This window comes from Pleurodeles waltl, chromosome 4_2, assembly GCF_031143425.1.
Source record: "Pleurodeles waltl isolate 20211129_DDA chromosome 4_2, aPleWal1.hap1.20221129, whole genome shotgun sequence".
NCBI classification, from domain to species: domain Eukaryota; kingdom Metazoa; phylum Chordata; class Amphibia; order Caudata; family Salamandridae; genus Pleurodeles; species Pleurodeles waltl.
In genome coordinates, this window is record NC_090443.1 from 994,094,726 (window position 1) to 994,119,747 (window position 25,022).

Sequence of the window (25,022 nt, forward strand, 5' to 3'; positions counted from 1 at the left end):
CAAAAGGTTTGCATAGATAGTTTGGTTTGGAATTAATCTGAATAGATTTCAAGATCATAATTGTTTATGTATTTTTGTAAACAAAGGTTCAATTAAGCACTTTGTGAGGGTTGAAGTCTGTATTTTCTCTTTTTATCTTTAGATAATTTGTTAGACTGTACACACACTTTTGAATCTAAAGGACACCAGGGTAAGGTAGATCAACTAACAAGGCGCGTCGCTCCCAATGGGAGTTGATAAACATCTTTGGAAGGTTTCCAACTCACACTGTGTGTACGGTTAAACACAACTGATGTCCCTGGGGCCATTAATATCTCCATATGACATCAGCGGCAGCCATCAAAGGCTCAGACCCGGATCTACAAAGGTGTCACACATGCAGCGCAGCACCCGAAGGTACTGCCTGCGTTGCACGACAGGGCAAGAGAGGGCAGGAGAGAGACATTTCTACATATATGTGGCTCCTGCCCTCCCCCACCGCTGACGCGCGCACACACCTTTGCACCATGGTGCAAGTGCGTCCCTAATGAAGTCAGCCTGGCATCACACTGTAAATACACCAAGATGCAGCACCACAGGTCGTCACTAGGGGTCCCTAATCAATGCAGCCCAGCCACCAACCTGTATGTGCACAGGGGGTGTAGTACCAAGACTTGTCACTAGGGCTCTCTGAACAAGTCGTGAGGCTGTAACTAGAGGTCCAACGTGTCCATAATGCATTGCAAAAAGTCTAACCCGGAGCCTCCGAAACTAAATAAACTTCTCATAAGTAGACTAATATAGTTGTACACAGCATAATATCACCAAAAGTTTTTCTGTTCGTCTCGACCTTTTTAACTTGTATTTAATTGCCCTACTATTGAAAAGATCAAAAATTATACTCTGTTAAGGAGTTTCTTAGGTCAATTGAAGATTCACATGTTGTGTATATCCTATTTGAATCAGTCACACTGCGTGTGGTGACTGAGGCCATCTAGTGAAATTTTTGGAAACCTTTATCAAACAAAGGTAGTAATTTGTTCAAAACGAATGTCGTGCTTCCGCAGTTTAGAACATCGTTATATAGAATTAAAAAACATGTTGTTAGTCGATCCAGCACGCAAGCGCTATGTGATTTTACAGTGTATGAGTGGTCACTTTCCCTGTTTGGACTTGCCTTTCAAAAATCCTTTGTTATCGTGGTTAAATGCTTCACGTTTGCTACTTCTTGCGGCAGATTTGTTACCGCCTCTGTTACATGGATGATTGCACTTTTGCTGGTAGGTTTGACTGTAGCCAACTTTTGGCGGAGGCTGCCCCACAGGGGCATCAAGGGCCGGCGCAATAATATCCGCCTGGCCTGGGAATGACCGGATTAAGCCGCTTTAGTGGCAAACCAACAAAGGGAGGGGCATTCTGCTCCCCCTCCTTAATGGGAAGACAAGCGCGCCAAGGGCGGCGGAAGACACCAGGCCAATGAGGGCCTGGCAAAGACAAGTTTGGGTTTAAATCCCCCTATGAGGAAACACCACCGCACCCATGCTGGGGCACGTGGTGGGGGTTTAAAAGGACTGTGCTGCCCCTGCCGAAAATACATTTGTGGGGCAGCGAGCAAGAAATGCAGGACGGAGGACAATGTACGTGGTGGGCGCTGATTTCATTTTGCGAAGGCCTCGATTGGAAGCTACTGGCGGCGCGATTGATGACCGTCCCGCCATGCCCCCGGCATATCATCTCTGCTCTGGTTCCTGAGGCCTTTTTCCCCTGCTTCAGAACCCGCGCCGCTGCCACATCCAAGATTTTCTGCATCATTCACGGACCGAAGGCGCACGCGACAACTTACAAAGGTAAATAGTGACATGAGGGTTGCAGACTGTGAGCCTTATTTGGCGGGTTGTCGAACCTAGAGAGATGGTGTGTGCATGATTTCAGTTTCACTGACTGAACACACAAAGAAAACCACCTAGCACGTCCAAGATCACACATGTTGTTAGCAGGTAAAGTTCATTGTTTGCCATTATAGTGCCAGGGTTTATCAAAACAAGTGGATGAATGATCTATCGGTTATCAGATTACAATTACATTTGAAATCATGATTGAAAAAAAAAAAAAAACTGAATATAGCCTCTTGATCCACAAGAGCAGTGGAGACATAAAGGGGCATATTTATACTCTGTTTGCGCCGGATTTGCGTCGTTTTTTTTTACGCACATTCGGCGCAAACGCTGCCCCATATTTATACTTTGACGTCCGACGCAGCGGGCGTCAAAGTTCCACCATGTGCGCCATTTTTTAGAAAGGGGAACCAGCCTTGCGTTAATGATATGCAAGGTAGGCGTTCCCTTCTAAAAAATGACTCCCAGGCCTGTGCGCCATATTTAAACTCCCGTGCAAAAATGACGCACAGGAGTAGGCGGGCCTTAAAAAATAACGCTCAGGGCTGGCGTTAAGGGACCTGTGGGCTCGGAAGGAGCCCAGAGGTGCCCTCCCATGCCCCCAGGGACACCCCCTGTCATCCTTGCCCACCCCAGGAGGACGCCCAAGAATGGAGGGACCCACCCCAGGGACATTAAGGTAAGTGCAGGTAAGTATATTTTTCCGTAATTTTTTTGTGGCATAGGGGGGCCTGATTTGTGCCCCCCTACATGCCACTATGCCCAATGACCATGCCCAGGGGACATAAGCCCCCTGGGCATGGCCATTAGGCAAGGGGGCATGACTCCTGTCTTTGCTAAGACAGGAGTCATGTCAATGGCGTCTGGGCATCAAAAAAAAATGACGCAAATCGGGTTGAGGCAAAAATTTTACCCCAACTTACCTTTTCTTACCTGGGGTGGGTCCCTCCATCCTTGGGTGTCCTCCTGGGGTGGGCAAGGGTGGCAGGGGGGGTCCCTGGGGGCAGGGGAGGGCACCTGTGGGCTCATTTTGAGCCCACAGGCCCCTTAACGCCTACCGTGACCCAGGCGTTAAAAAGTGGCGCAAATGCGGTGTGTTTTGACCCGCCCACTCCCGGGCGTGGTTTTTGCCCGGGAGTATAAATACGACGCATTTGCGTGGCCGTCATTTTTTTAGGCGGGAACGCCTTCCTTGCATCTCATTAACGCAAGGAAGGCGTTCACACAAAAAAATGACGCTATTTGCCCATACTTTGGCGCTAGACGCGTCTAACGCCAAAGTATAAATATGGCGCTAGTTTTGCGCCGAATTTGCGTCGGAAAAAACGACGCTAATTCGGCGCAAACGGAGTATAAATATGCCCCTTAATGAGCTAGATCTCTTTCCTGCTGCCACCCCATATGGTGATTAAGATCTGAACGGAGTTCTTCATGTTTATGCCTATTCATTAGGGCAGTATCGTTTATGCCCTTGCCAGTGATATGTGATGCTGAATCAATTGTCAACGTACTGTGTTTGTTGCTTGTATGGAGTCTCCCGTTACATAAAAAGTTTCAAGGCCACAGACCACCACGCTGAGAGGGGAGGGTTTGTTTATTCCAAGAGTGTCCGAAGACATTTAGGGGCATATTTATACTCCGTTTGTGCCGAATTTGCGTCGTTTTTTTTCGACGCAAAACTAACTCCATGTTTATACTTTCGCGTTAGATGCGTCTAGCGCCAAAGTTCATGGAGTTAGCGTAATTTTTTGGCGTGAACACCTCCCTTGCGTTAATGAGATGCAAGGGAGGCGTTCCCGTCTTAAAAAATGACTCCGAGGCATGTGCGTGGTATTTATACTCCCGGGCAAAAATGACGCCCGGGAGTGGGCGGGGCAAAAAACCCTGCATTTGTGCCTCTTTTTAACGCCTGGGTCAGGGCAGGCGTTAAGGGACCTGTGGGCTCAGAATGAGCCCAGAGGTGCCCTCCCCTGCCCCCAGGGACACCCCCTGCCACCCTTGCCCACCCCAGGAGGACACCCAAGGATGGAGGGACCCACCCCAGGGAAGAAAAGGTAAGTTGGGGTAAGTATTTTTTTCATTTTTTTTTTGGGGCATAGGGGGGCCTGATTTGTGCCCCCCTACATGCCACTATGCCCAATGACCATGCCCAGGGGACATAAGTCCCCTGGGCATGGCCATTGGGCAAGGGGGCATGACTCCTGTCTTTGCTAAGACAGGAGTCATGTTGATGGGGGATGGGCGTTGAAAAAAAATGGCGCAAATCGGATTAAGACGATTTTTTTGCCTCGACCTGACTTGCCCCATTTTTAGACGCCCATATGCCATTTTCCCCTACGCCGGCGCTGCCTGGTGTACGTGGTTTTTTTTCACGCTCACCAGGCAGCGCCGGTCGGCTAACGCCGGCTAACGCCATTCTATAAATACGGCGCCCGCATGGCGCTTCAGAATGGCGTTAGCCGGCGCTAATTTTTTTTACGCAAAACTGCGTTAGCGGAGTTTTGCGTCAAAAAGTATAAATATGGCCCTTACAGCTTTAAAATTCTTTCACACAAAAAATAAATAAAAAAATAAAACCCTAACGCTTCTGAAACATCAATTAAAGATTATGTTTATTCAAAGTTTAAAATTCAAGGAAATATTAAAATCGAGGGTAACTTAATGGGCCACTATAGGCAGATAAAACACACAGAAAATGGAAAACATGTAAGGTAGCATGTATGTGAAAGAGGTGTAAGGGCCGGAGATACCACCTTTAGTGCTGGGGAACCAGGTTCGAGCTGTGGCACAGCATCCTACGATCTGGCGCAGAGCGCTTAATCTCCCTCGGCCTAGCGAAAAGGAATATGTCCTCGTATCATGTAACGGGTTCTCAAGTAAGTGCCCCAATACTTGCAGACCAAGGGCCATATTTATACTCCGTTTGCGCCGAAATTGCGTCGTTTTTTTTGACGCAATTTCGACGCAAAACTAACGCCAACTAACGCCATATTTATACTATGGCGTTAGAGGCGAATAGCGCCAAAGTTCGCGGAATGTGCGTCATTTTTTAGCGTGAACCCCTTCCTTGCGTTAATGATATGCAAGGGAGGCGTTCCCGTCTAAAAAATGACTCCCAGGACTTTACGTGGTATTTATACTCCCGGGCAAAAGAGACGCCCGGGAGTTGGCGTGGCTAAAAACGGCGCATTTGCGCCACTTTTTAACGCCTGCTCAGAGCAGGCGTTAAGGGGCCTGTGGCCTCAAAATGAGCCCACAGGTGCCCTCCCATGCCCCCAGGGTCCCCCCCTGCCACCCTTGCCCACCCCAGGAGGACCCCCAAGGATGGAGGGACCCACCCCAGGGACATTCAGGTAAGTTCAGGTAAGTATAATTTTTTATTTTTTATATATTTTTTTGGTGGCATAGGGGGGCCTTATTTGTGCCCCCCTACATGCCACTATGCCCAATGACCATGCCCAGGGGACAGAAGTCCCCTGGGCATGGCCATTGGGCAAGGGGGCATGACTCCTATCTTTACAATGATAGGAGTCATGTTGATGGGGGATGGGCGTCGAAAATAAATGGCGCAAGTCGGGTTAAGACGATTTTTTCGACGTAACCTGACTTGCCCCATTTTAAGACGCCCATGCGCCATTTTCCCCCTACGCCGGCGCTGTCTGGTCTACGTGTTTTTTTCCCACGCAAACCAGGCAGCGCCGGTCTGATTGCGCCGTCTAACGCCATTCCATATATACGGCGCCCGCATGGCGCTTCAGAATGGCGTTAGACGGCGCAAAACTTTTTGACGCTAAACTGCGTTAGCGCAGTTTAGCGTCAAAAAGTATAAATATGGCCCAAGTTTCACGCTATTTGGTGGGTTGCAATAAATGAAAAAAAAAAAACGAAATAATAATAAATATATATATTTTTTTTTAAAGTAAATAAAAAAGAATTGAAGCAGCAACCTTACCAGAATGTAACGAGGCCCAAGGAAAGTTAATGCATGATTATTATGGTATGTTACTATTTTTCTAGAGGTGGACAAAACAAGGATAATGGTCTACAGGTAAATAAAACAGAATGGGATAGAGGCATAACAGCCCGTGCTGCTACCTTTGTAGCTGGCGAACCAGGTTATGGTCTAGGCACTGGATCAACATCCTGTGATCCTGGGCAAATCATTTAATCTCCCCAGGACTAGCAAAAGGAATGTGTCCATGCGTAACGTACCAGGACCTCAGGTAGAGCACTGCAAATACTTTTAGGTTGAGTCTCACTAAATAAAACTGCAATAAATAGATATAATAATTTAAGCAGTAACATGCTGCTATGTCACACACGACTAGTGCTAGAGAACAATGTATTCCTACATGAGGGCCATTGGTACAGACAAATCCCAGGGAGTAGCAATGGGAGCAAAATTCTCACCCTCGTATGCTAACCTATATGTTTTTTTTTTTTAAAACAACATCTGTGGGCAGACTGCCCCTCTACCATCACACAACATATCCTCTTCTGGGGAAGGTACATTGATGACATACATGTTATTTGGACTGGTAACAGACAGGACCTATCCACACTTATAGACCATCTTAACACCAACCACTACAATCTGGTCTTCACGCACAAGGTGAATCAAAATTAAATTGAGTTTCTTGATCTTCTCTTATACGCTAGTAACAGCAGAATCTCTTTTAGAATATATAGGAAACGGACGGCTTGTAACTCTATCCTCAATGCACTCAGTACACATCCTAGTGCTCAGATTAAGGCCACCCCCTATGGCAAAATGGTAAGAACCAGATGTAACTGCAGTGAGAACGAGATCTTTCTAGAGGAAATGGATTTGTTAGCCCAACGCTTCCACAAGAGAAGATACTCTGCGGAAGCAGTGTCCCTAGCCAGGAAACACATAGGGCCATATTTATACTCTGTTTGTGCCGGATTTGCGTCGTTTTTTTACGCAAATTCGACGCAAAACGAACTCCATATTTATACTTTGGCGTTAGACGCGTCTAGCGCCAAAGTCCATGGAGTTTGCGTCATGTTTTAGCGTGGACACCTACCTTGCGTTAATGATGTGCAAGTTAGGCGTTCCCGTCTAAAAAATGACTCCCAGGCCTGTGCGCCTTATTTACACTCCGGTGCAAAAATGGCGCACAGGAGTGGGCGGGTCAAAAAAAATGACGTCTACCCGCGTTAGCGTCATTTCTTAACGCCTGCTCAGGGCAGGCGTTAAGGGACCTGTGGGCTCGGAAGGAGCCCACAGGTGCCCTCCGATGCCCCCAGGGACACCCCCTGCCACCCTTGCCCACCCCAGGAGGACGCCCAAGGATGGAGGGACCCACCCCTTGGACATTAAGGTAAGTTCAGGTAAGTATATTTTTTTATTTTCTTTTGTGGCATAGGGGGGCCTGATTTGTGCCCCCCTACATGCCACTATGCCCAATGACCATGCCCAGGGGACAAAAGTCCCCTGGGCATGGCCATTGGGCAAGGGGGCATGACTCCTGTCTTTGCTAAGACAGGAGTCATGTTAATGGCGTCTGGGCGCCAAAAAGAAATGGCGCAAATCGGGTTGAGGCGATAATTTTGCCTCAGCCTGACTTGCCCCATTTCTTGACGCCCAAACTCAATTTTCCCCTACGCCGGCTATCGTCATTGATTAAATACGGCGCCCACATGGCGCTTCAGAATGGCGTTAGCTGGCGTTAACTTTTTTGACGCACAACTGCGTTGGCGCAGTTGTGCGTCAAAAAGTATAAATATGGCCCATAGTCTCCAAACAACGGAGTACCCTACTTATTAGGGGACACAAACAAATCTAACATCAGTAGGAGAAAGGAAATCTCCCTTATCACTAGATTTAGTCCTGTCAGCAATTCTTTGTTTCGTATACTTAAAAAACACTGGCTTCTGCTACTTTTGGACACAGGGTTTGGGACAATTGTAGGCAAGAGACCATCCATTACTCACAGTAGGGGCCGTACTCTGAGAAACATTCTCTGTCCAAGTTACCTAGCACCTCTCACACCAGCCCAACCCCAAATGTGGTTACCCAACAAACTGGTTGGGTTCTACAAATGTGGTTGCTGCATTTCGTGCCAATTTGCTCTAAACAGAACCCTGATTTTCACATACAACACGGGGGTTAATTACCACGTTAGACAGTTCATCAATTATAATACGAGGTTTACAGTTGACTGCATCATTTGTGTGTGTGGACATATCTATGTGGGCAGCACGATCCGCCCTCTGAAAGAACGCATCCAAGAATACATCAGAGCAATTAGGAACTTCAGTGCCACCTATCTGCTTGCAACACACTACAACTCACAACATGCGGAAAGGCACATTCCTAACATTAGGTTCCATGGCATTACCCAAGTAGCCCCATCACCCAGAATGGGGGATAGGACTAAAGAACCAAATGGATACTTAAACTTCGGGCTGTGGAAAAAGGTCTAAATATTGACAGGGAACTTTGTGTTTTTGACCTTATTACACTGTTGACTTGTATGCAACTTGAGACTTCCATACGTAATTTCCCTTGGCTGGCTATACTTGAGGACCAGCTAACACTATGGGTACTTGTCTGCTTGTATATGTATATGGATATATTTTCAAACCTCAGTATACAAACATCCATTTGTAGTTATCTCAGTACCAGTGTTCTTTACACATCTTGACATGGTCATACCCTTTGATTGTTTTGCCTCTACGTACTTCTTTGTTTGTTTAAATATGTCACCTTAATGCTATAATATATTTTGTGCTGTGTGAATACTTGATTGCCTCATGCCTCATGGCACTAGCCTGTCGACTGACTATTTTAATTCTGCCTATATGTTAATATACTTGCTTATTAACAGCAGGTACCTGCTTCCACTATACCGCATGACAATGTTGTACCATCTCACATCTTCAACTTGAACTGGTCTTTGGATGGGTGCACACTGATACAGTACTCTATATTTTGTCATCATATTTCTCTAAATAATTGTTACCAGCCCGTATGGTTCTTTGCACATTGTGGAAAAACTCCTTCACCGCACGGGCTTACCTATGCAAACGGTCTCCCTTGTCTGTTTTCTAGGCAACACCACGCACCAGCGCGACTTTATTTTATCCTTCACAGACTCTGCAATTTGTAGGACACCTCCATTCTCTCATGACTTTCTCCCTTCTTTGTCTTACCAATGTTTTTGAGGTGCACTAGGACTAAGGGCCATATTTATACTCCATTTGCGCCGAAATTGCGTCGTTTTTTTTGACGCAATTTCGACGCAAAACTAACGCCAACTAACGCCATATTTATACTATGGCGTTAGAGGCGGATAGCGCCAAAGTTCCCGGAATGTGCGTCATTTTTTAGCGTGAACCCCTTCCTTGCGTTAATGATATGCAAGGGAGGCGTTCCCGTCTAAAAAATGACTCCCAGGCCTTTACGTGGTATTTATACTCCCGGGCAAAAGAGACGCCCGGGAGTTGGCGTGGCTAAAAACGGCGCATTTGCGCCGCTTTTTAACGCCTGGGTCAGGCATGGCGTTAAGGGACAAGTGGGCTCAAAATGAGCCCAGAGTGCCCTCCCCTGCCCCCAGGGACCCCCCCTGCCACCCTTGCCCACCCCAGGAGGACACCCAAGGCTGGAGGGACCCACCCCAGGGACATTCAGGTAAGTTCAGGTAAGTATTTTTTTATTTTTTTTTAATAATATTTTGTGGCATAGGGGGGCCTGATTTGTGCCCCCCTACATGCCACTATGCCCAATGACCATGCCCAGGGGACAGAAGTCCCCTGGGCATGGCCATTGGGCAAGGGGGCATGACTCCTATCTTTACAATGATAGGAGTCATGTTGATGGGGGATGGGCGTCGTTAAAAAATGGCGCAAGTCGGGTTAAGACGATTTTTTCGACGTAACCTGACTTGCCCCATTTTAAGACGCCCATGCGCCATTTTCCCCCTACGCCGGCGCTGTCTGGTCTACGTGGTTTTTTCCCACGCAAACCAGGCAGCGCCGGTCTGATTGCGCCGTCTAACGCCATTCCATAAATACGGCGCCCGCATGGCGCTTCAGAATGGCGTTAGACGGCGCAAAACTTTTTGACGCTAAACTGCGTTAGCGCAGTTTAGCGTCAAAAAGTATAAATATGGGCCTAAATGTGCCTAAAAACTTGGCCTTTCTTAGTCTTTCGTACTCAACATGGCTGCCATTATACACACTCTCGTAAGATAACTCCTGCGGTATAGCTTCTACGGACTGCATTGGGTTAAGTCCGTTCTCTATGTCTAACCCTCACAACCATTATTTAACCACAACCATTTGGTACGCTAACGGGACCGTTCTAACCAGAGAGCGCGTATGCTTACGAAGCGGGGATGTAAGTTCCTTTTCCTTCGTTTTAAGGGAGGCTTCATCACTTTTTTCTTTAACGACATTTTACAATAATCACTACACTGCTCAAGTTTTGATCACGAAATACGCTACCAGGACTTTTTATCTTTCTATGGGGGCCATTAACGTGAGGCTTCGCCACTTTTTTCTTTAAAGGTTCTTTTACCATATTCACTGCGATACTTAATGATTAACCATGGGATACGCTACCAGGATTATTCTGACCTGATAGCGGGCACGCTTACGAAGCGTGAATATAAGCTCATTTTCCCCCAAACTAAGGGGGGACACTAACGGGAGGCTTTGACACTTTTCTCTTAACCCACATATGTTTAGGTCTACGGTTAACTGACCTGGCCTTCTTACTCCATAACGTTGGGAACGTACGTATATCCCTTGCAGAATTCTTATGCCAGACTAGGTGTGTTTTGTCCCATGACCCAGCAATTCTTTTGCCCGCAGGTCCTGGTTACACATCTCTCACCTGTGTACTAGTAGGATACCTCAAGCTTTCTCCCTATTCTTCACAGGACTTACCAAGGTCCTCTGGCTCTCTACTCTAACATACTTGGCACTAATGAACATTTTGATGCCCACTACTTGGCAACATCCGTACTATTAACTTTACTACGTACTTCTTTGGAATACAGGTACCTTTATCTAATCTAATTACTTCTTACTATGCCTACCCATCCCTTGTTGCTCATTTGGCAATTTTCCTTCCTTTGTCTCTTCTCTCTCTCCTGTGTCCCCTCCATAGCTTCAACTTACCTTTTCTCCCATTTGGACTTTCTACTTTTTGGTGTACAAGTTTAGATAGTTTTCTTTAAATTCCTAGACATTTTTTCACTAACTCACGCGTGTTGCTCACTTCATGCACAAGGAGCCGTATATACAGCTCTACATTCATGCATGGATCGGCTTGCCTTTGGCACAGCACTTCTTGATGTCCTTTTTCGAACACATTTATTTGGTGTGTTGATAATTTATCCCACTTTTTGGCTACCTTAGGCTATTACTGACACTTCTTTGCTCCTTTCACATCACATTATTAGTTACCTGGTTCATGTCTGTATTTTTCCTATTATTTATATATGTTCTTATATTATACTTTCTCACGTCTATGACAATCATACGTATATTTTTTCACACTTTCAATACATTTCCTTACTATTTGTTGTTTGTATGTATCATGAAATAGCAACAAACCTTTGTACCCCATATTCCCTACAGCCTTGAAAAGTCACTGTGTGACGAAACATGAGTTGGCTGTGTTTACTTGACTGTACCTATTGACCTACAAATGATCGACACAAATAAACGTCCTTCTGAAAGATGAAGATTACTGTACTATCAATCAACCTTGTTCTTTACTCACCAAAGTTGTTCACTTTTACTCTATTATTATGTATGCTTTCTGTGTGCTGTGGTCATATTTCCTCAGGGCTTTGGAGGCGTAGGGGGAACCGGGGCTTGTGTGCCAAATTATGGCGCTACACTGTTTTTTGCGTTGGGGTGTTCCTGGGGCCAGGGAAAGGCACCTGTGGGCAATTTCCATGGTCTCCGACCCACAGCCTACAGGTCACCTTATGCCTGCCCAGACCAAGGTGTTACATAATGGCGATAAGCAAGCTTAGCCCTATTATTTAAGGCCCCTTTCTCCCCGTGCTGGATTTTAGCACGGGGATAAATATGGCCCAAAGGCCATACCGTCCTTTTCTGGACGGGAATGCCTACCTTACAGCTCATGGATGCAAAGTAGGTTTTCCCCTCCAAAAAATGATGTAAACTCTATAACTTTGGTGCTAGACGTGTCTAGCGCCAAAGTATAAATATGGAGCTAGGTTTGCGCTGAATTGGCGTAAAACAAAATGACACTAATTCAGAGCAAACCTAGTATAAATATGGGCCATAGAGATGAAAAGTTGTAGGATGAATTAGCAGGTAGGTAGGACCAGCTCCGTCTGCAAGTTTTATTCCATTTCAGGAGCCCAAGTCCCAAAGATCCTTCTTCCAAGGTTCCTCAAATTCAAATGTAGAAGCTGGAGTTGGCAACCATGGAGAAGGAACTTCAGGGCATATTTACAAGAAAGTGGTGCATCAGTCCCGAAGCGCCACTTTTCTTCTGTTGCGCCTGCCCCTCCTAACAACACCATGGTTGTGCCGTATTTACAACACGGCGTACCATTACAGTCATTAGCACAAGAGCGTGTCGAAAGTTTTGATGGTTTTGTTAACCTTAATGTAGCAAAGCACAGAGAAACACATTCATTAAAATAGTTGTCTTTTTATTACTGATCTGAGCTAAACGTTAAAAATGAAGGAAATATTGGTATAATTAGATCTTGTAGGTTTCACTGCACCTTTTTTTCTGGCCTCCCTGTGCAAGCCTCTACAAACTGAGCCTTGGGCTCAATGCATTAGTTTATAGCTATGGAACAGTGGAACAGTGTGGAGCACTGATTGGACCACTGCTGTATAAAAAAAATATATATATAGAAAAAAATTAAGTGACTCAGCGCAAGCCCCTTGTAAATAAGATCCTTTGTGCATAAGGCTAAGTTCAGCTGATGTCCATCGGGGCATTAATACCTCCCAAAGACATCAGCAGGACACATGACAGGATCAGACCCAGATGTACCATGAAAGGCTCAGACCCAGATGTCGAAGGTGTCACACAATGCTGCGCAGCACCCAGAGGTACTCAAGGGGTGGTAGTCATCTTTGCATAAGTCTCCTATCTTTGATGCAGTCACACTGCGTGTGGTGACTGAGGACGAGCGAGTGACATTTTTGGAAAACCTTTGCTAAAGCAGAGGTCGAGCAACATATTAATAAACAAAAGGTTTGCATAGATAGTTTGGTTTGGAATTAATCTGAATAGATTTCAAGATCATAATTTTTTATATTTTTGTAAACAAAGGTTCAATTAAGCACTTTGTGAGGGTTGAAGTCTGTATTTTCTCTTTCTATCTTTAGATAATTTGTTAGACTGTGCACACACTTTTGAATCTAAAGGACACCAGGGTAAGGTAGATCAACTAACAAGGCGCGTCGCTCCCAATGGGAGTTGATAAACATCTTTGGAAGGTTTCCAACTCACATTGTGTGTATGGTTAAACACAACTGATGTCCCTGGGGCCATTAATATCTCCATATGACATCAGCGGCAGCCATCAAAGGCTCAGACCCGGATCTACAAAGGTGTCACACATGCAGCGCAGCACCCGAAGGTACTGCCTGCGTTGCACGACAGGGAGAGGGCAGGAGAGAGACATTTCTACATATATGTGGCTCCTGCCCTCTCCCCCACCGCTGACGCGCGCACACACCTTTGCACCATGGTGCAAGTGCGTCCCTAATGAAGTCAGCCTAGCATCACACTGTAAATACACCAGGGTGCAGCACCGCAGGTCGTCACTAGGGGTCCCTAATCAATGCAGCCCAGCCACCAACCTGTATGTGCACAGGGGGTGTAGTACCAAGACTTGTCACTAGGGCTCTCTGAACAAGTCGTGAGGCTGTTACTAGAGGTCCAACGTGTCCATAATGCATTGCAAAAAGTCAAACCCGGAGCCTCCGAAACTAAATAAACTTCTCATAAGTAGACTAATATAGTTGTACTCAGCATAATATCACCAAAAGTTTTTCTGTTCGTCTCGACCTTTTTAACTTGTATTTAATTGCCCTACTATTGAAAAGATCGAAAATTATACTTTGTTAAGGAGTTTTTTTTTTTTTAGGTAAACTGAAGATTCACATGTTGAGCATATCCTATTTGAATTAGTTACACTGCGTGTGGTGACTGAGACCATCTAGTGAAATTTTTGGAAACCTTTATCAAACAAAGGTAATAATTTGTTCAAAACGAATGTCGTGCTTCCGCTGTTTAGAACATAGTTATATAGAATTAAAAAACATGTAGTTAGTCGATCCAGCACGCAAGCGCTATGTGATTTTACAGTGTATGAGTGGTCACTTTCCCTGTTTGGACTTGCCTTTCAAAAATCCTTTGTTATCGTGGTTAAATGCTTCACGTTTGCTACTCCTTGCGGCAGATTTGTTACCGCCTCTGTTACATGGATGATTGCACTTTTGCTGGTAGGTTTGACTGTAGCCAACTTTTGGCAGCGGCCGCCCCCACAGGGGCATCAAGGGCCGGCGCAATAATATCCGCCTGGCCTGGGAATGACCGGATTAAGCCGCTTTAGTGGCAAACCAACAAAGGGAGGGGCATTCTGCTCCCCCTCCTTAATGGGAAGACAAGCGCGCCAAGGGCGGCGGAAGACACCAGGCCAATGAGGGCCTGGCAAAGACAAGTTTGGATTTAAATCCCCCTATGGGGAAACACCACCGCACCCATGCTGGGGCACGTGGTGGGGGTTTAAAAGGACTGCGCTGCCCCTGCCGAAAATACATTTGTGGGGCAGCGAGCAAGAAATGCAAGACGGAGGACAATGTACGTGGTGGGCCTGATTTAATTTTGCGAAGGCCTCGATTGGAAGCTACTGGCGGCGCGATTGATGACCGTCCCGCCATGCACCCGGCATATCATCTCTGCTCTGGTTCCTGAGGCCTTTTTCCCCTGCTTCAGAACCCGCGCCGCTGCCACATCCAAGATTTTCTGCATCATTCACGGACCGAAGGTGCACGCGACAACTTACAAAGGTAAATAGTGACATGAGGGTTGCAGACTATGAGCCTTATATTGTCTTTGGCGGGTTGTCGAACCTAGAGAGATGGTGTGTGCATGATTTCAGTTTCACTGACTGAACACACAAAGAAAACCACCTAGCACGTCCAAGATCACACATGTTGTTAGCTGGTAAAGTTCATCTTCCTCACGCTTAAGCGTTTGCCATTATAGTGCCAGGGTTTATCAAAACAAGTGGATGAATGATCTATCGGTTATCTCATAAAAATTACTCGGGTGAGATTACAATTACTTTTGAAATCATGATTGAAAAAAAAAAAAAAAACTGAATATAGCCCCTTGATCCACAAGAGCAGTGGAGACATAAAGGGGCATATTTATACTCTATTTGCGCCGGATTTGCGTCGTTTTTTTTTACGCACATTCGGCGCAAACGCTGCCCCATATTTATACTTTGACGTCCGACGCAGCGGGCGTCAAAGTTCCACCATGTGCGCCATTTTTTAGAAGGGGGAACCAGCCTTGCGTTAATGATATGCAAGGTAGGCGTTCCCTTCTAAAAAATGACTCCCAGGCCTGTGTGCCATATTTAAACTCCCGTGCAAAAATGACGCACAGGAGTAGGCGGGCCTTAAAAAATAACGCTCAGGGCAGGCGTTAAGGGACCTGTGGGCTCGGAAGGAGCCCAGAGGTGCCCTCCCATGCCCCCAGGGACACCCCCTGTCATCCTTGCCCACCCCAGGAGGACGCCCAAGAATGGAGGGACACACCCCAGGGACATTAAGGTAAGTGCAGGTAAGTATATTTTTCCGTAATTTTTTTGTGGCATAGGGGGGCCTGATTTGTGCCCCCCTACATGCCACTATGCCCAATGACCATGCCCAGGGGACATAAGCCCCCTGGGCATGGCCATTGGGCAAGGGGGCATGACTCCTGTCTTTGCTAAGACAGGAGTCATGTCAATGGCGTCTGGGCATCAAAAAAAAATGACGCAAATCGGGTTGAGGCAATAATTTTGCCTCAGCCTGACTTGCCCCATTTTTTGACGCCCAAGCTCCATTTTCCCCTACGCCGGCGCTGCCTGGTGTGAGTCATTTTTTTTTACGCACACCACTCCGCAGCGCCGGCTAACGGCGGCTAACGTCATTCAATAAATACGGCGCCTCATGGCGCTTTGGAATGGCGTTAATAATTTTGACGCACAACTGCGTTGGCGCAGTTGTGCGTCAAAAAGTATAAATATGGCCCAAACACCCTTATATTTTGATTTGGTGTAGCCTCATCCACTTCAGGCGCTCAACCCGCTCTACTTAATTCAGACAGGATGCCGGTGCAGTGCGCTTATTAATGGAACAGCTGCCTTTTTCGGGTTCGCTTAATAGGCGCGGCCGGGTGTTGTAATGCTAGGCTTGAGCACAGAAAGGGAGATCTCATAGCTCTGGCATGAAAAACATATAATTTTATTTGCCAGAAGGACAGCTCAGCGTGTTGAATGCTTGCAGCTCAACAATCGGTAAACTGCGAACAAAATATTTGGTTAGTACTGACTTCATACTAGCATCTATGTGAACGGGGTACAGCCCAAAGGGAGATGCTTTGCACTGACAATAGGAGCATTTAATGAGCTAGATCTCTTTCCTGCTGCCACCCCATATGGTGATTAAGATCTGAACGGAGTTCTTCATGTTTATGCCTATTCATTAGGGCAGTATCGTTTATGCCCTTGACAGTGATATGTGATGCTGAATCAATTGTCGACGTACTGTGTTTGATGCTTGTATGGAGTCTCCCGTTACATAAAAAGTTTCAAGGCCACAGACCACCACGCTGAGAGGGGAGGGTTTGTTTATTCCAAGAGTGTCCGAAGACATTTAGGTGCATATTTATACTCCGTTTGCGCCGAATTTGCGTCGTTTTTTTCGACGCAAAACTAACTCCATATTTATACTTTCGCGTTAGACGCGTCTAGTGCCAAAGTTCATGGAGTTAGCATAATTTTTTGGCGTGAACACCTCCCTTGCGTTAATGAGATGCAAGGGAGGCGTTCCCGTCTTAAAAAATGACTCCGAGGCATGTGCGTGGTATTTATACTCCCGGGCAAAAATGACGCCCGGGAGTGGGCGGGGCAAAAAACCCTGCATTTGCGCCTCTTTTTAACGCCTGGGTCAGGGCAGGCGTTAAGGGACCTGTGGGCTCAGAATGAGCCCAGAGGTGCCCTCCCCTGCCCCCAGGGACACCCCCTGCCACCCTTGCCCACCCCAGGAGGACACCCAAGGATGGAGGGACCCACCCCAGGGAAGAAAAGGTAAGTTGAGGTAAGTATTTTTTTCAATTTTTTTTTTGGGCATAGGGGGGCCTGATTTGTGCCCCCCTACATGCCACTATGCCCAATGGGCATAGGGGGCAAGGGGGCATGGGGGCAAGGGGGCATGACTCCTGTCTTTGCTAAGACAGGAGTCATGTTGATGGGGGATGGGCGTTGAAAAAAAATGGCGCAAATCGGGTTAAGACGATTTTTTTGCCTCGACCTGACTTGCCCCATTTTTAGACGCTCATATGCCATTTTCCCCTACGCCGGCGCTGCCTGGTGTACGTGTTTTTTTTTCACGCACACCAGGCTGCGCCGGTCGGCTAACGCCGGCTAACGCCGGCTAACGCCATTCTATAAATACGGCGCCCGCATGGCGCTTCAGAATGGCGTTAGTCGGCGCTCATTTTTTTGACGCAAAACTGCGTTAGCGCAGTTTTGCGTCAAAAAGTATAAATATGGCCCTTACAGCTTTAAAATTCTTTCACACAAAAAATAAATAAAAAATAAAACCCTAACGCTTCTGAAACATCAATTAAAGATTATGTTTATTCAAAGTTTAAAATTCAAGGAAATATTAAAATCGAGGGTAACTTAATGGGCCACTATAGGCAGATAAAACACACAGAAAATGGAAAACATGTAAGGTAGCATGTATGTGAAAGAGGTGTAAGGGCCAGAGATACCACCTTTGGTGCTGGGGAACCAGGTTCGAGCTGCGGCACAGCATCCTACGATCTGGCGCAGAGCGCTTAATCTCCCTCGGCCTAGCGAAAAGGAATATGCCCTCGTACCATGTAACGGGTTCTCAAGTAAGTGCCCCAATACTTGCAGACCAAGGGCCATATTTATACTCCGTTTGCGCCGAAATTGCGTCGTTTTTTTTTACGCAATTTCGACGCAAAACTAACGCCAACTAACGCCATATTTATACTATGGCGTTAGAGGCGAATAGCGCCAAAGTTCCCGGAATGTGCGTCATTTTTTAGCGTGAACCCCTTCCTTGCGTTAATGATATGCAAGGGAGGCGTTCCCGTCTAAAAAATGACTCCCAGGACTTTACGTGGTATTTATACTCCCGGGCAAAAGAGACGCCCGGGAGTTGGCGTGGCAAAAAACGGCGCATTTGCGCCACTTTTTAACGCCTGCTCAGGGCAGGCGTTAAGGGGCCTGTGGGCTCAAAATGAGCCCACAGGTGCCCTCCCATGCCCCCAGGGACCCCCCCTGCCACCCTTGCCCACCCCAGGAGGACCCCCAAGGATGGAGGGACCCACCCCAGGGACATTCAGGTAAGTTCAGGTAAGTATAATTTTTTTTTTTTAATATATTTTTTTGGTGGCATAGGGGGGCCTTATTTGTGCCCCCCTACATGCCACTATGCCCAATGACCATGCCCAGGGGACAGAAGTCCCCTGGGCATGGCCATTGGGCAAGGGGGCATGACTCCTATCTTTACAATGATAGGAGTCATGTTGATGGGGGATGGGCGTCGAAAATAAATGGCGCAAGTCGGGTTAAGACGATTTTTTCGACGTAACCTGACTTGCCCCATTTTAAGACGCCCATGCGCCATTTTCCCCCTACGCCGGCGCTGTCTGGTCTACGTGGTTTTTTCCCACGCAAACCAGGCAGCGCCGGTCTGATTGCGCCGTCTAACGCCATTCCATAAATACGGCGCCCGCATGGCGCTTCAGAATGGCGTTAGACGGCGCAAAACTTTTTGACGCTAAACTGTGTTAGCGCAGTTTAGCGTCAAAAAGTATAAATATGGGCCCAAGTTTCACGCTATTTGGTGGGTTGCAATAAATGAAAAAAAAAAAACGAAATAATAATAAATATATATATATTTTTTTAAAGTAAATAAAAAAGAATTGAAGCAGCAACCTTACCAGAATGTAACGAGGCCCAAGGAAAGTTAATGCATGATTATTATGGTATGTTACTATTTTTCTAGAGGTGGACAAAACAAGGATAATGGTCTACAGGTAAATAAAACAGAATGGGATAGAGGCATAACAGCCCGTGCTGCTACCTTTGTAGCTGGCGAACCAGGTTATGGTCTAGGCACTGGATCAACATCCTGTGATCCTGGGCAAATCATTTAATCTCCCCAGGACTAGCAAAAGGAATGTGTCCATGCGTAACGTACCAGGACCTCAGGTAGAGCACTGCAAATACTTTTAGGTTGAGTCTCGCTAAATAAAACTGCAATAAATAGATATAATAATTTAAGCAGTAACATGCTGCTATATCACACACGACTAGTGCTAGAGAACAATGTATTCCTACATGAGGGCCATTGGTACAGACAAATCCCAGGGAGTAGCAATGGGAGCAAAATTCTCACCCTCGTATGCTAACCTATATATGTTTTTTTTTTTAAAACAACATCTGTGGGCAGACTGCCCCTCTACCATCACTCAACATATCCTCTTCTGGGGAAGTTACATTGATGACATACTTGTTATTTGGACTGGTAACAGACAGGACCTATCCACACTTATAGACCATCTTAACACCAACCACTACAATCTGGTCTTCACGCACAAGGTGAATCAAAATTAAATTGAGTTTCTTGATCTTCTCTTATACGCTAGTAACAGCAGAATCTCTTTTAGAATATATAGGAAACGGACGGCTTGTAACTCTATCCTCAATGCACTCAGTACACATCCTAGTGCTCAGATTAAGGCCACCCCCTATGGCAAAATGGTAAGAACCAGATGTAACTGCAGTGAGAACGGGATCTTTCTAGAGGAAATGGATTTGTTAGCCCAACGCTTCCACAAGAGAAGATACTCTGCGGAAGCAGTGTCCGTAGCCAGGAAACACATAGGGCCATATTTATACTCTGTTTGTGCCGGATTTGCGTCGTTTTTTTTACGCAAATTCGACGCAAAACGAACTCCATATTTATACTTTGGCGTTAGACGCGTCTAGCGCCAAAGTCCATGGAGTTTGCGTCATGTTTTAGCGTGGACACCTACCTTGCGTTAATGATATGCAAGGTAGGCGTTCCCGTCTAAAAAATGACTCCCAGGCCTGTGCGCCTTATTTACACTCCGGTGCAAAAATGGCGCACAGGAGTGGGCGGGTCAAAAAAAATGACGTCTACCCGTGTTAGCGTCATTTCTTAACGCCTGCTCAGGGCAGGCGTTAAGGGACCTGTGGGCTCGGAAGGAGCCCACAGGTGCCCTCCGATGCCCCCAGGGACACCCCCTGCCACCCTTGCCCACCCCAGGAGGACGCCCAAGGATGGAGGGACCCACCCCTTGGACATTAAGGTAAGTTCAGGTAAGTATATTTTTTTATTTTCTTTTGTGGCATAGGGGGGCCTGATTTGTGCCCCCCTACATGCCACTATGCCCAATGACCATGCCCAGGGGACAAAAGTCCCCTGGGCATGGCCATTGGGCAAGGGGGCATGACTCCTGTCTTTGCTAAGACAGGAGTCATGTTAATGGCGTCTGGGCGCCAAAAAGAAATGGCGCAAATCGGGTTGAGGCGATAATTTTGCCTCAGCCTGACTTGCCCCATTTCTTGACGCCCAAACTCCATTTTCCCCTACGCCGGCTAACGTCATTGATTAAATACGGCACCCGCATGGCGCTTCAGAATGGCGTTAGCTGGCGTTAACTTTTTTGACGCACAACTGCGTTGGCGCAGTTGTGCGTCAAAAAGTATAAATATGGCCCATAGTCTCCAAACAACGGAGTACCCTACTTATTAGGGGACACAAACAAATCTAACATCAGTAGGAGAAAGGAAATCTCCCTTATCACTAGATTTAGTCCTGTCAGCAATTCTTTGTTTCGTATACTTAAAAAACACTGGCTTCTGCTACTTTTGGACACAGGGTTTGGGACAATTGTAGGCAAGAGACCATCCATTACTCACAGTAGGGGCCGTACTCTGAGAAACATTCTCTGTCCAAGTTACCTAGCACCTCTCACACCAGCCCAACCCCAAATGTGGTTACCCAACAAACTGGTTGGGTTCTACAAATGTGGTTGCTGCATTTCGTGCCAATTTGCTCTAAACAGAACCCTGACTTTCACATACAACACGGGGGTTAATTACCACGTTAGACAGTTCATCAATTATAATACGAGGTTTACAGTTGACTGCATCATTTGTGTGTGTGGACATATCTATGTGGGCAGCACGATCCGCCCTCTGAAAGAACGCATCCAAGAATACATCAGAGCAATTAGGAACTTCAGTGCCACCTATCTGCTTTCAACACACTACAACTCACAACATGAGGAAACGCACATTCCTAACATTAGGTTCCATGGCATTACCCAAGTAGCCCCATCACCCAGAATGGGGGATAGGACTAAAGAACCAAATGGATACTTAAACTTCGGGCTGTGGAAAAAGGTCTAAATATTGACAGGGAACTTTGTGTTTTTGACCTTATTACACTGTTGACTTGTATGCAACTTGAGACTTCCATACGTAATTTCCCTTGGCTGGCTATACTTGAGGACCAGCTAACACTATGGGTACTTGTCTCCTTGTATATGTATATGGATATATTTTCAAACCTCAGTATACAAACATCCATTTGTAGTTATCTCAGTACCAGTGTTCTTTACACATCTTGACATGGTCATACCCTTTGATTGTTTTGCCTCTACGTACTTCTTTGTTTGTTTAAATATGTCACCTTAATGCTATAATATATTTTGTGCTGTGTGAATACTTGATTGCCTCATGCCTAATGGCACTAGCCTGTCGACTGACTATTTTAATTCTGCCTATATGTTAATATACTTGCTTATTAACAGCAGGTACCTGCTTCCACTATACCGCATGACAATGTTGTACCATCTCACATCTTCAACTTGAACTGGTCTTTGGATGGGTGCACACTGATACAGTACTCTATATTTTGTCATCATATTTCTCTAAATAATTGTTACCAGCCCGTATGGTTCTTTGCACATTGTGGAAAAACTCCTTCACCGCACGGGCTTACCTATGCAAACGGTCTCCCTTGTCTGTTTTCTAGGCAACACCACGCACCAGCGCGACTTTATTTTATCCTTCACAGACTCTGCAATTTGTAGGACACCTCCATTCTCTCATGACTTTCTCCCTTCTTTGTCTTACCAATGTTTTTGAGGTGCACTAGGACTAAATGTGCCTAAAAACTTGGCCTTTCTTAGTCTTTCGTACTCAACATGGCTGCCATTATACACACTCTCGTAAGATAACTCCTGCGGTATAGCTTCTACGGACTGCATTGGGTTAAGTCCGTTCTCTATGTCTAACCCTCACAACCATTATTTAACCACAACCATTTGGTACGCTAACGGGACCGTTCTAACCAGAGAGCGCGCATGCTTACGAAGCGGGGATGTAAGTTCCTTTTCCTTCGTTTTAAGGGAGGCTTCATCACTTTTTTCTTTAACGACATTTTACAATAATCACTACACTGCTCAAGTTTTGATCACGAAATACGCTACCAGGACTTTTTATCTTTCTATGGGGGCCATTAACGTGAGGCTTCGCCACTTTTTTCTTTAAAGGTTCTTTTACCATATTCACTGCGATACTTAATGATTAACCATGGGATACGCTACCAGGATTATTCTGACCTGATAGCGGGCACGCTTACGAAGCGTGAATATAAGCTCATTTTCCCCCAAACTAAGGGGGGACACTAACGGGAGGCTTTGACACTTTTCTCTTAACCCACATATGTTTAGGTCTACGGTTAACTGACCTGGCCTTCTTACTCCATAACGTTGGGAACGTACGTATATCCCTTGCAGAATTCTTATGCCAGACTAGGTGTGTTTTGTCCCATGACCCAGCAATTCTTTTGCCCGCAGGTCCTGGTTACACATCTCTCACCTGTGTACTAGTAGGATACCTCAAGCTTTCTCCCTATTCTTCACAGGACTTACCAAGGTCCTCTGGCTCTCTACTCTAACATACTTGGCACTAATGAACATTTTGATGCCCACTACTTGGCAACATCCGTACTATTAACTTTACTACGTACTTCTTTGGAATACAGGTACCTTTATCTAATCTAATTACTTCTTACTATGCCTACCCATCCCTTGTTGCTCATTTGGCAATTTTCCTTCCTTTGTCTCTTCTCTCTCTCCTGTGTCCCCTCCATAGCTTCAACTTACCTTTTCTCCCATTTGGACTTTCTACTTTTTGGTGTACAAGTTTAGATAGTTTTCTTTAAATTCCTAGACATTTTTTCACTAACTCACGCGTGTTGCTCACTTCATGCACAAGGAGCCGTATATACAGCTCTACATTCATGCATGGATCGGCTTGCCTTTGGCACAGCACTTCTTGATGTCCTTTTTCGAACACATTTACTTGGTGTGTTGATAATTTATCCCACTTTTTGGCTACCTTAGGCTATTACTGACACTTCTTTGCTCCTTTCACATCACATTATTAGTTACCTGGTTCATGTCTGTATTTTTCCTATTATTTATATATGTTCTTATATTATACTTTCTCACGTCTATGACAATCATACGTATATTTTTTCACACTTTCAATACATTTCCTTACTATTTGTTGTTTGTATGTATCATGAAATAGCAACAAACCTTTGTACCCCATATTCCCTACAGCCTTGAAAAGTCACTGTGTGACGAAACATGAGTTGGCTGTGTTTACTTGACTGTACCTATTGACCTACAAATGATCGACACAAATAAACGTCCTTCTGAAAGATGAAGATTACTGTACTATCAATCAACCTTGTTCTTTACTCACCAAAGTTGTTCACTTTTACTCTATTATTATGTATGCTTTCTGTGTGCTGTGGTCATATTTCCTCAGGGCTTTGGAGGCGTAGGGGGAACCGGGGCTTGTGTGCCAAATTATGGCGCTACACTGTTTTTTGCGTTGGGGTGTTCCTGGGGCCAGGGAAAGGCACCTGTGGGCAATTTCCATGGTCTCCGACCCACAGCCTACAAGTCACCTTATGCCTGCCCAGACCAAGGTCTTACATAATGGCGATAAGCAAGCTTAGCCCTATTATTTAAGGCCCCTTTCTCCCCGTGCTGGATTTTAGCACGGGGATAAATATGGCCCAAAGGCCATACCGTCCTTTTCTGGACGGGAATGCCTACCTTACAGCTCATGGACGCAAAGTAGGTTTTCCCCTCCAAAAAATGACGTAAACTCCATCACTTTGGTGCTAGACGTGTCTAGCGCCAAAGTATAAATATGGAGCTAGGTTTGCGCTGAATTAGCGTAAATCAAAATGACACTAATTCAGAGCAAACCAAGTATAAATATGGGCCATAGAGATGAAAAGTTGTAGGATGAATTAGCAGGTAGGTAGGACCAGCTCCGTCTGCAAGTTTTATTCCATTTCAGGAGCCCAAGTCCCAAAGATCCTTGTTCCAAGGTTCCTCAAATTCAAATGTAGAAGCTGGAGTTGGCAACCATGGAGAAGGAACTTCAGGGCATATTTACAAGAAAGTGGTGCATCAGTCCCGAAGCGCCACTTTTCTTCTGTTGCGCCTGCCCCTCCTAACAACACCATGGTTGTGCCGTATTTACAACACGGCGTACCATTACAGTCATTAGCACAAGAGCGTGTCGAAAGTTTTGATGGTTTTGTTAACCTTAATGTAGCAAAGCACAGAGAAACACATTCATTAAAATAGTTGTCTTTTTATTACTGATCTGAGCTAAACGTTAAAAATGAAGGAAATATTGGTATAATTAGATCTTGTAGGTTTCACTGCACCTTTTTTTCTGGCCTCCCTGTGCAAGCCTCTACAAACTGAGCCTTGGGCTCAATGCATTAGTT

At 45.8% G+C, this 25,022-nt stretch overlaps 1 long non-coding RNA gene across 2 annotated transcripts in view; it reads left to right on the forward strand.

Moving 5' to 3' along the window:
• The first annotated feature begins 1,257 nt into the window (after window positions 1-1,257).
• The window catches only part of LOC138293575 (uncharacterized), a 31,371-nt gene continuing 7,606 nt past the window's right edge, over window positions 1,258-25,022 (forward strand). The window contains exon 1 of one of the 2 annotated variants that reach the window (XR_011203049.1): window positions 1,258-1,826. This is a non-coding gene — a long non-coding RNA (uncharacterized lncRNA). Of the gene's footprint in view, window positions 1,827-14,358; window positions 14,922-25,022 lie in introns of those variants that run through there. The other variant, XR_011203050.1, reaches the window with a different exon arrangement.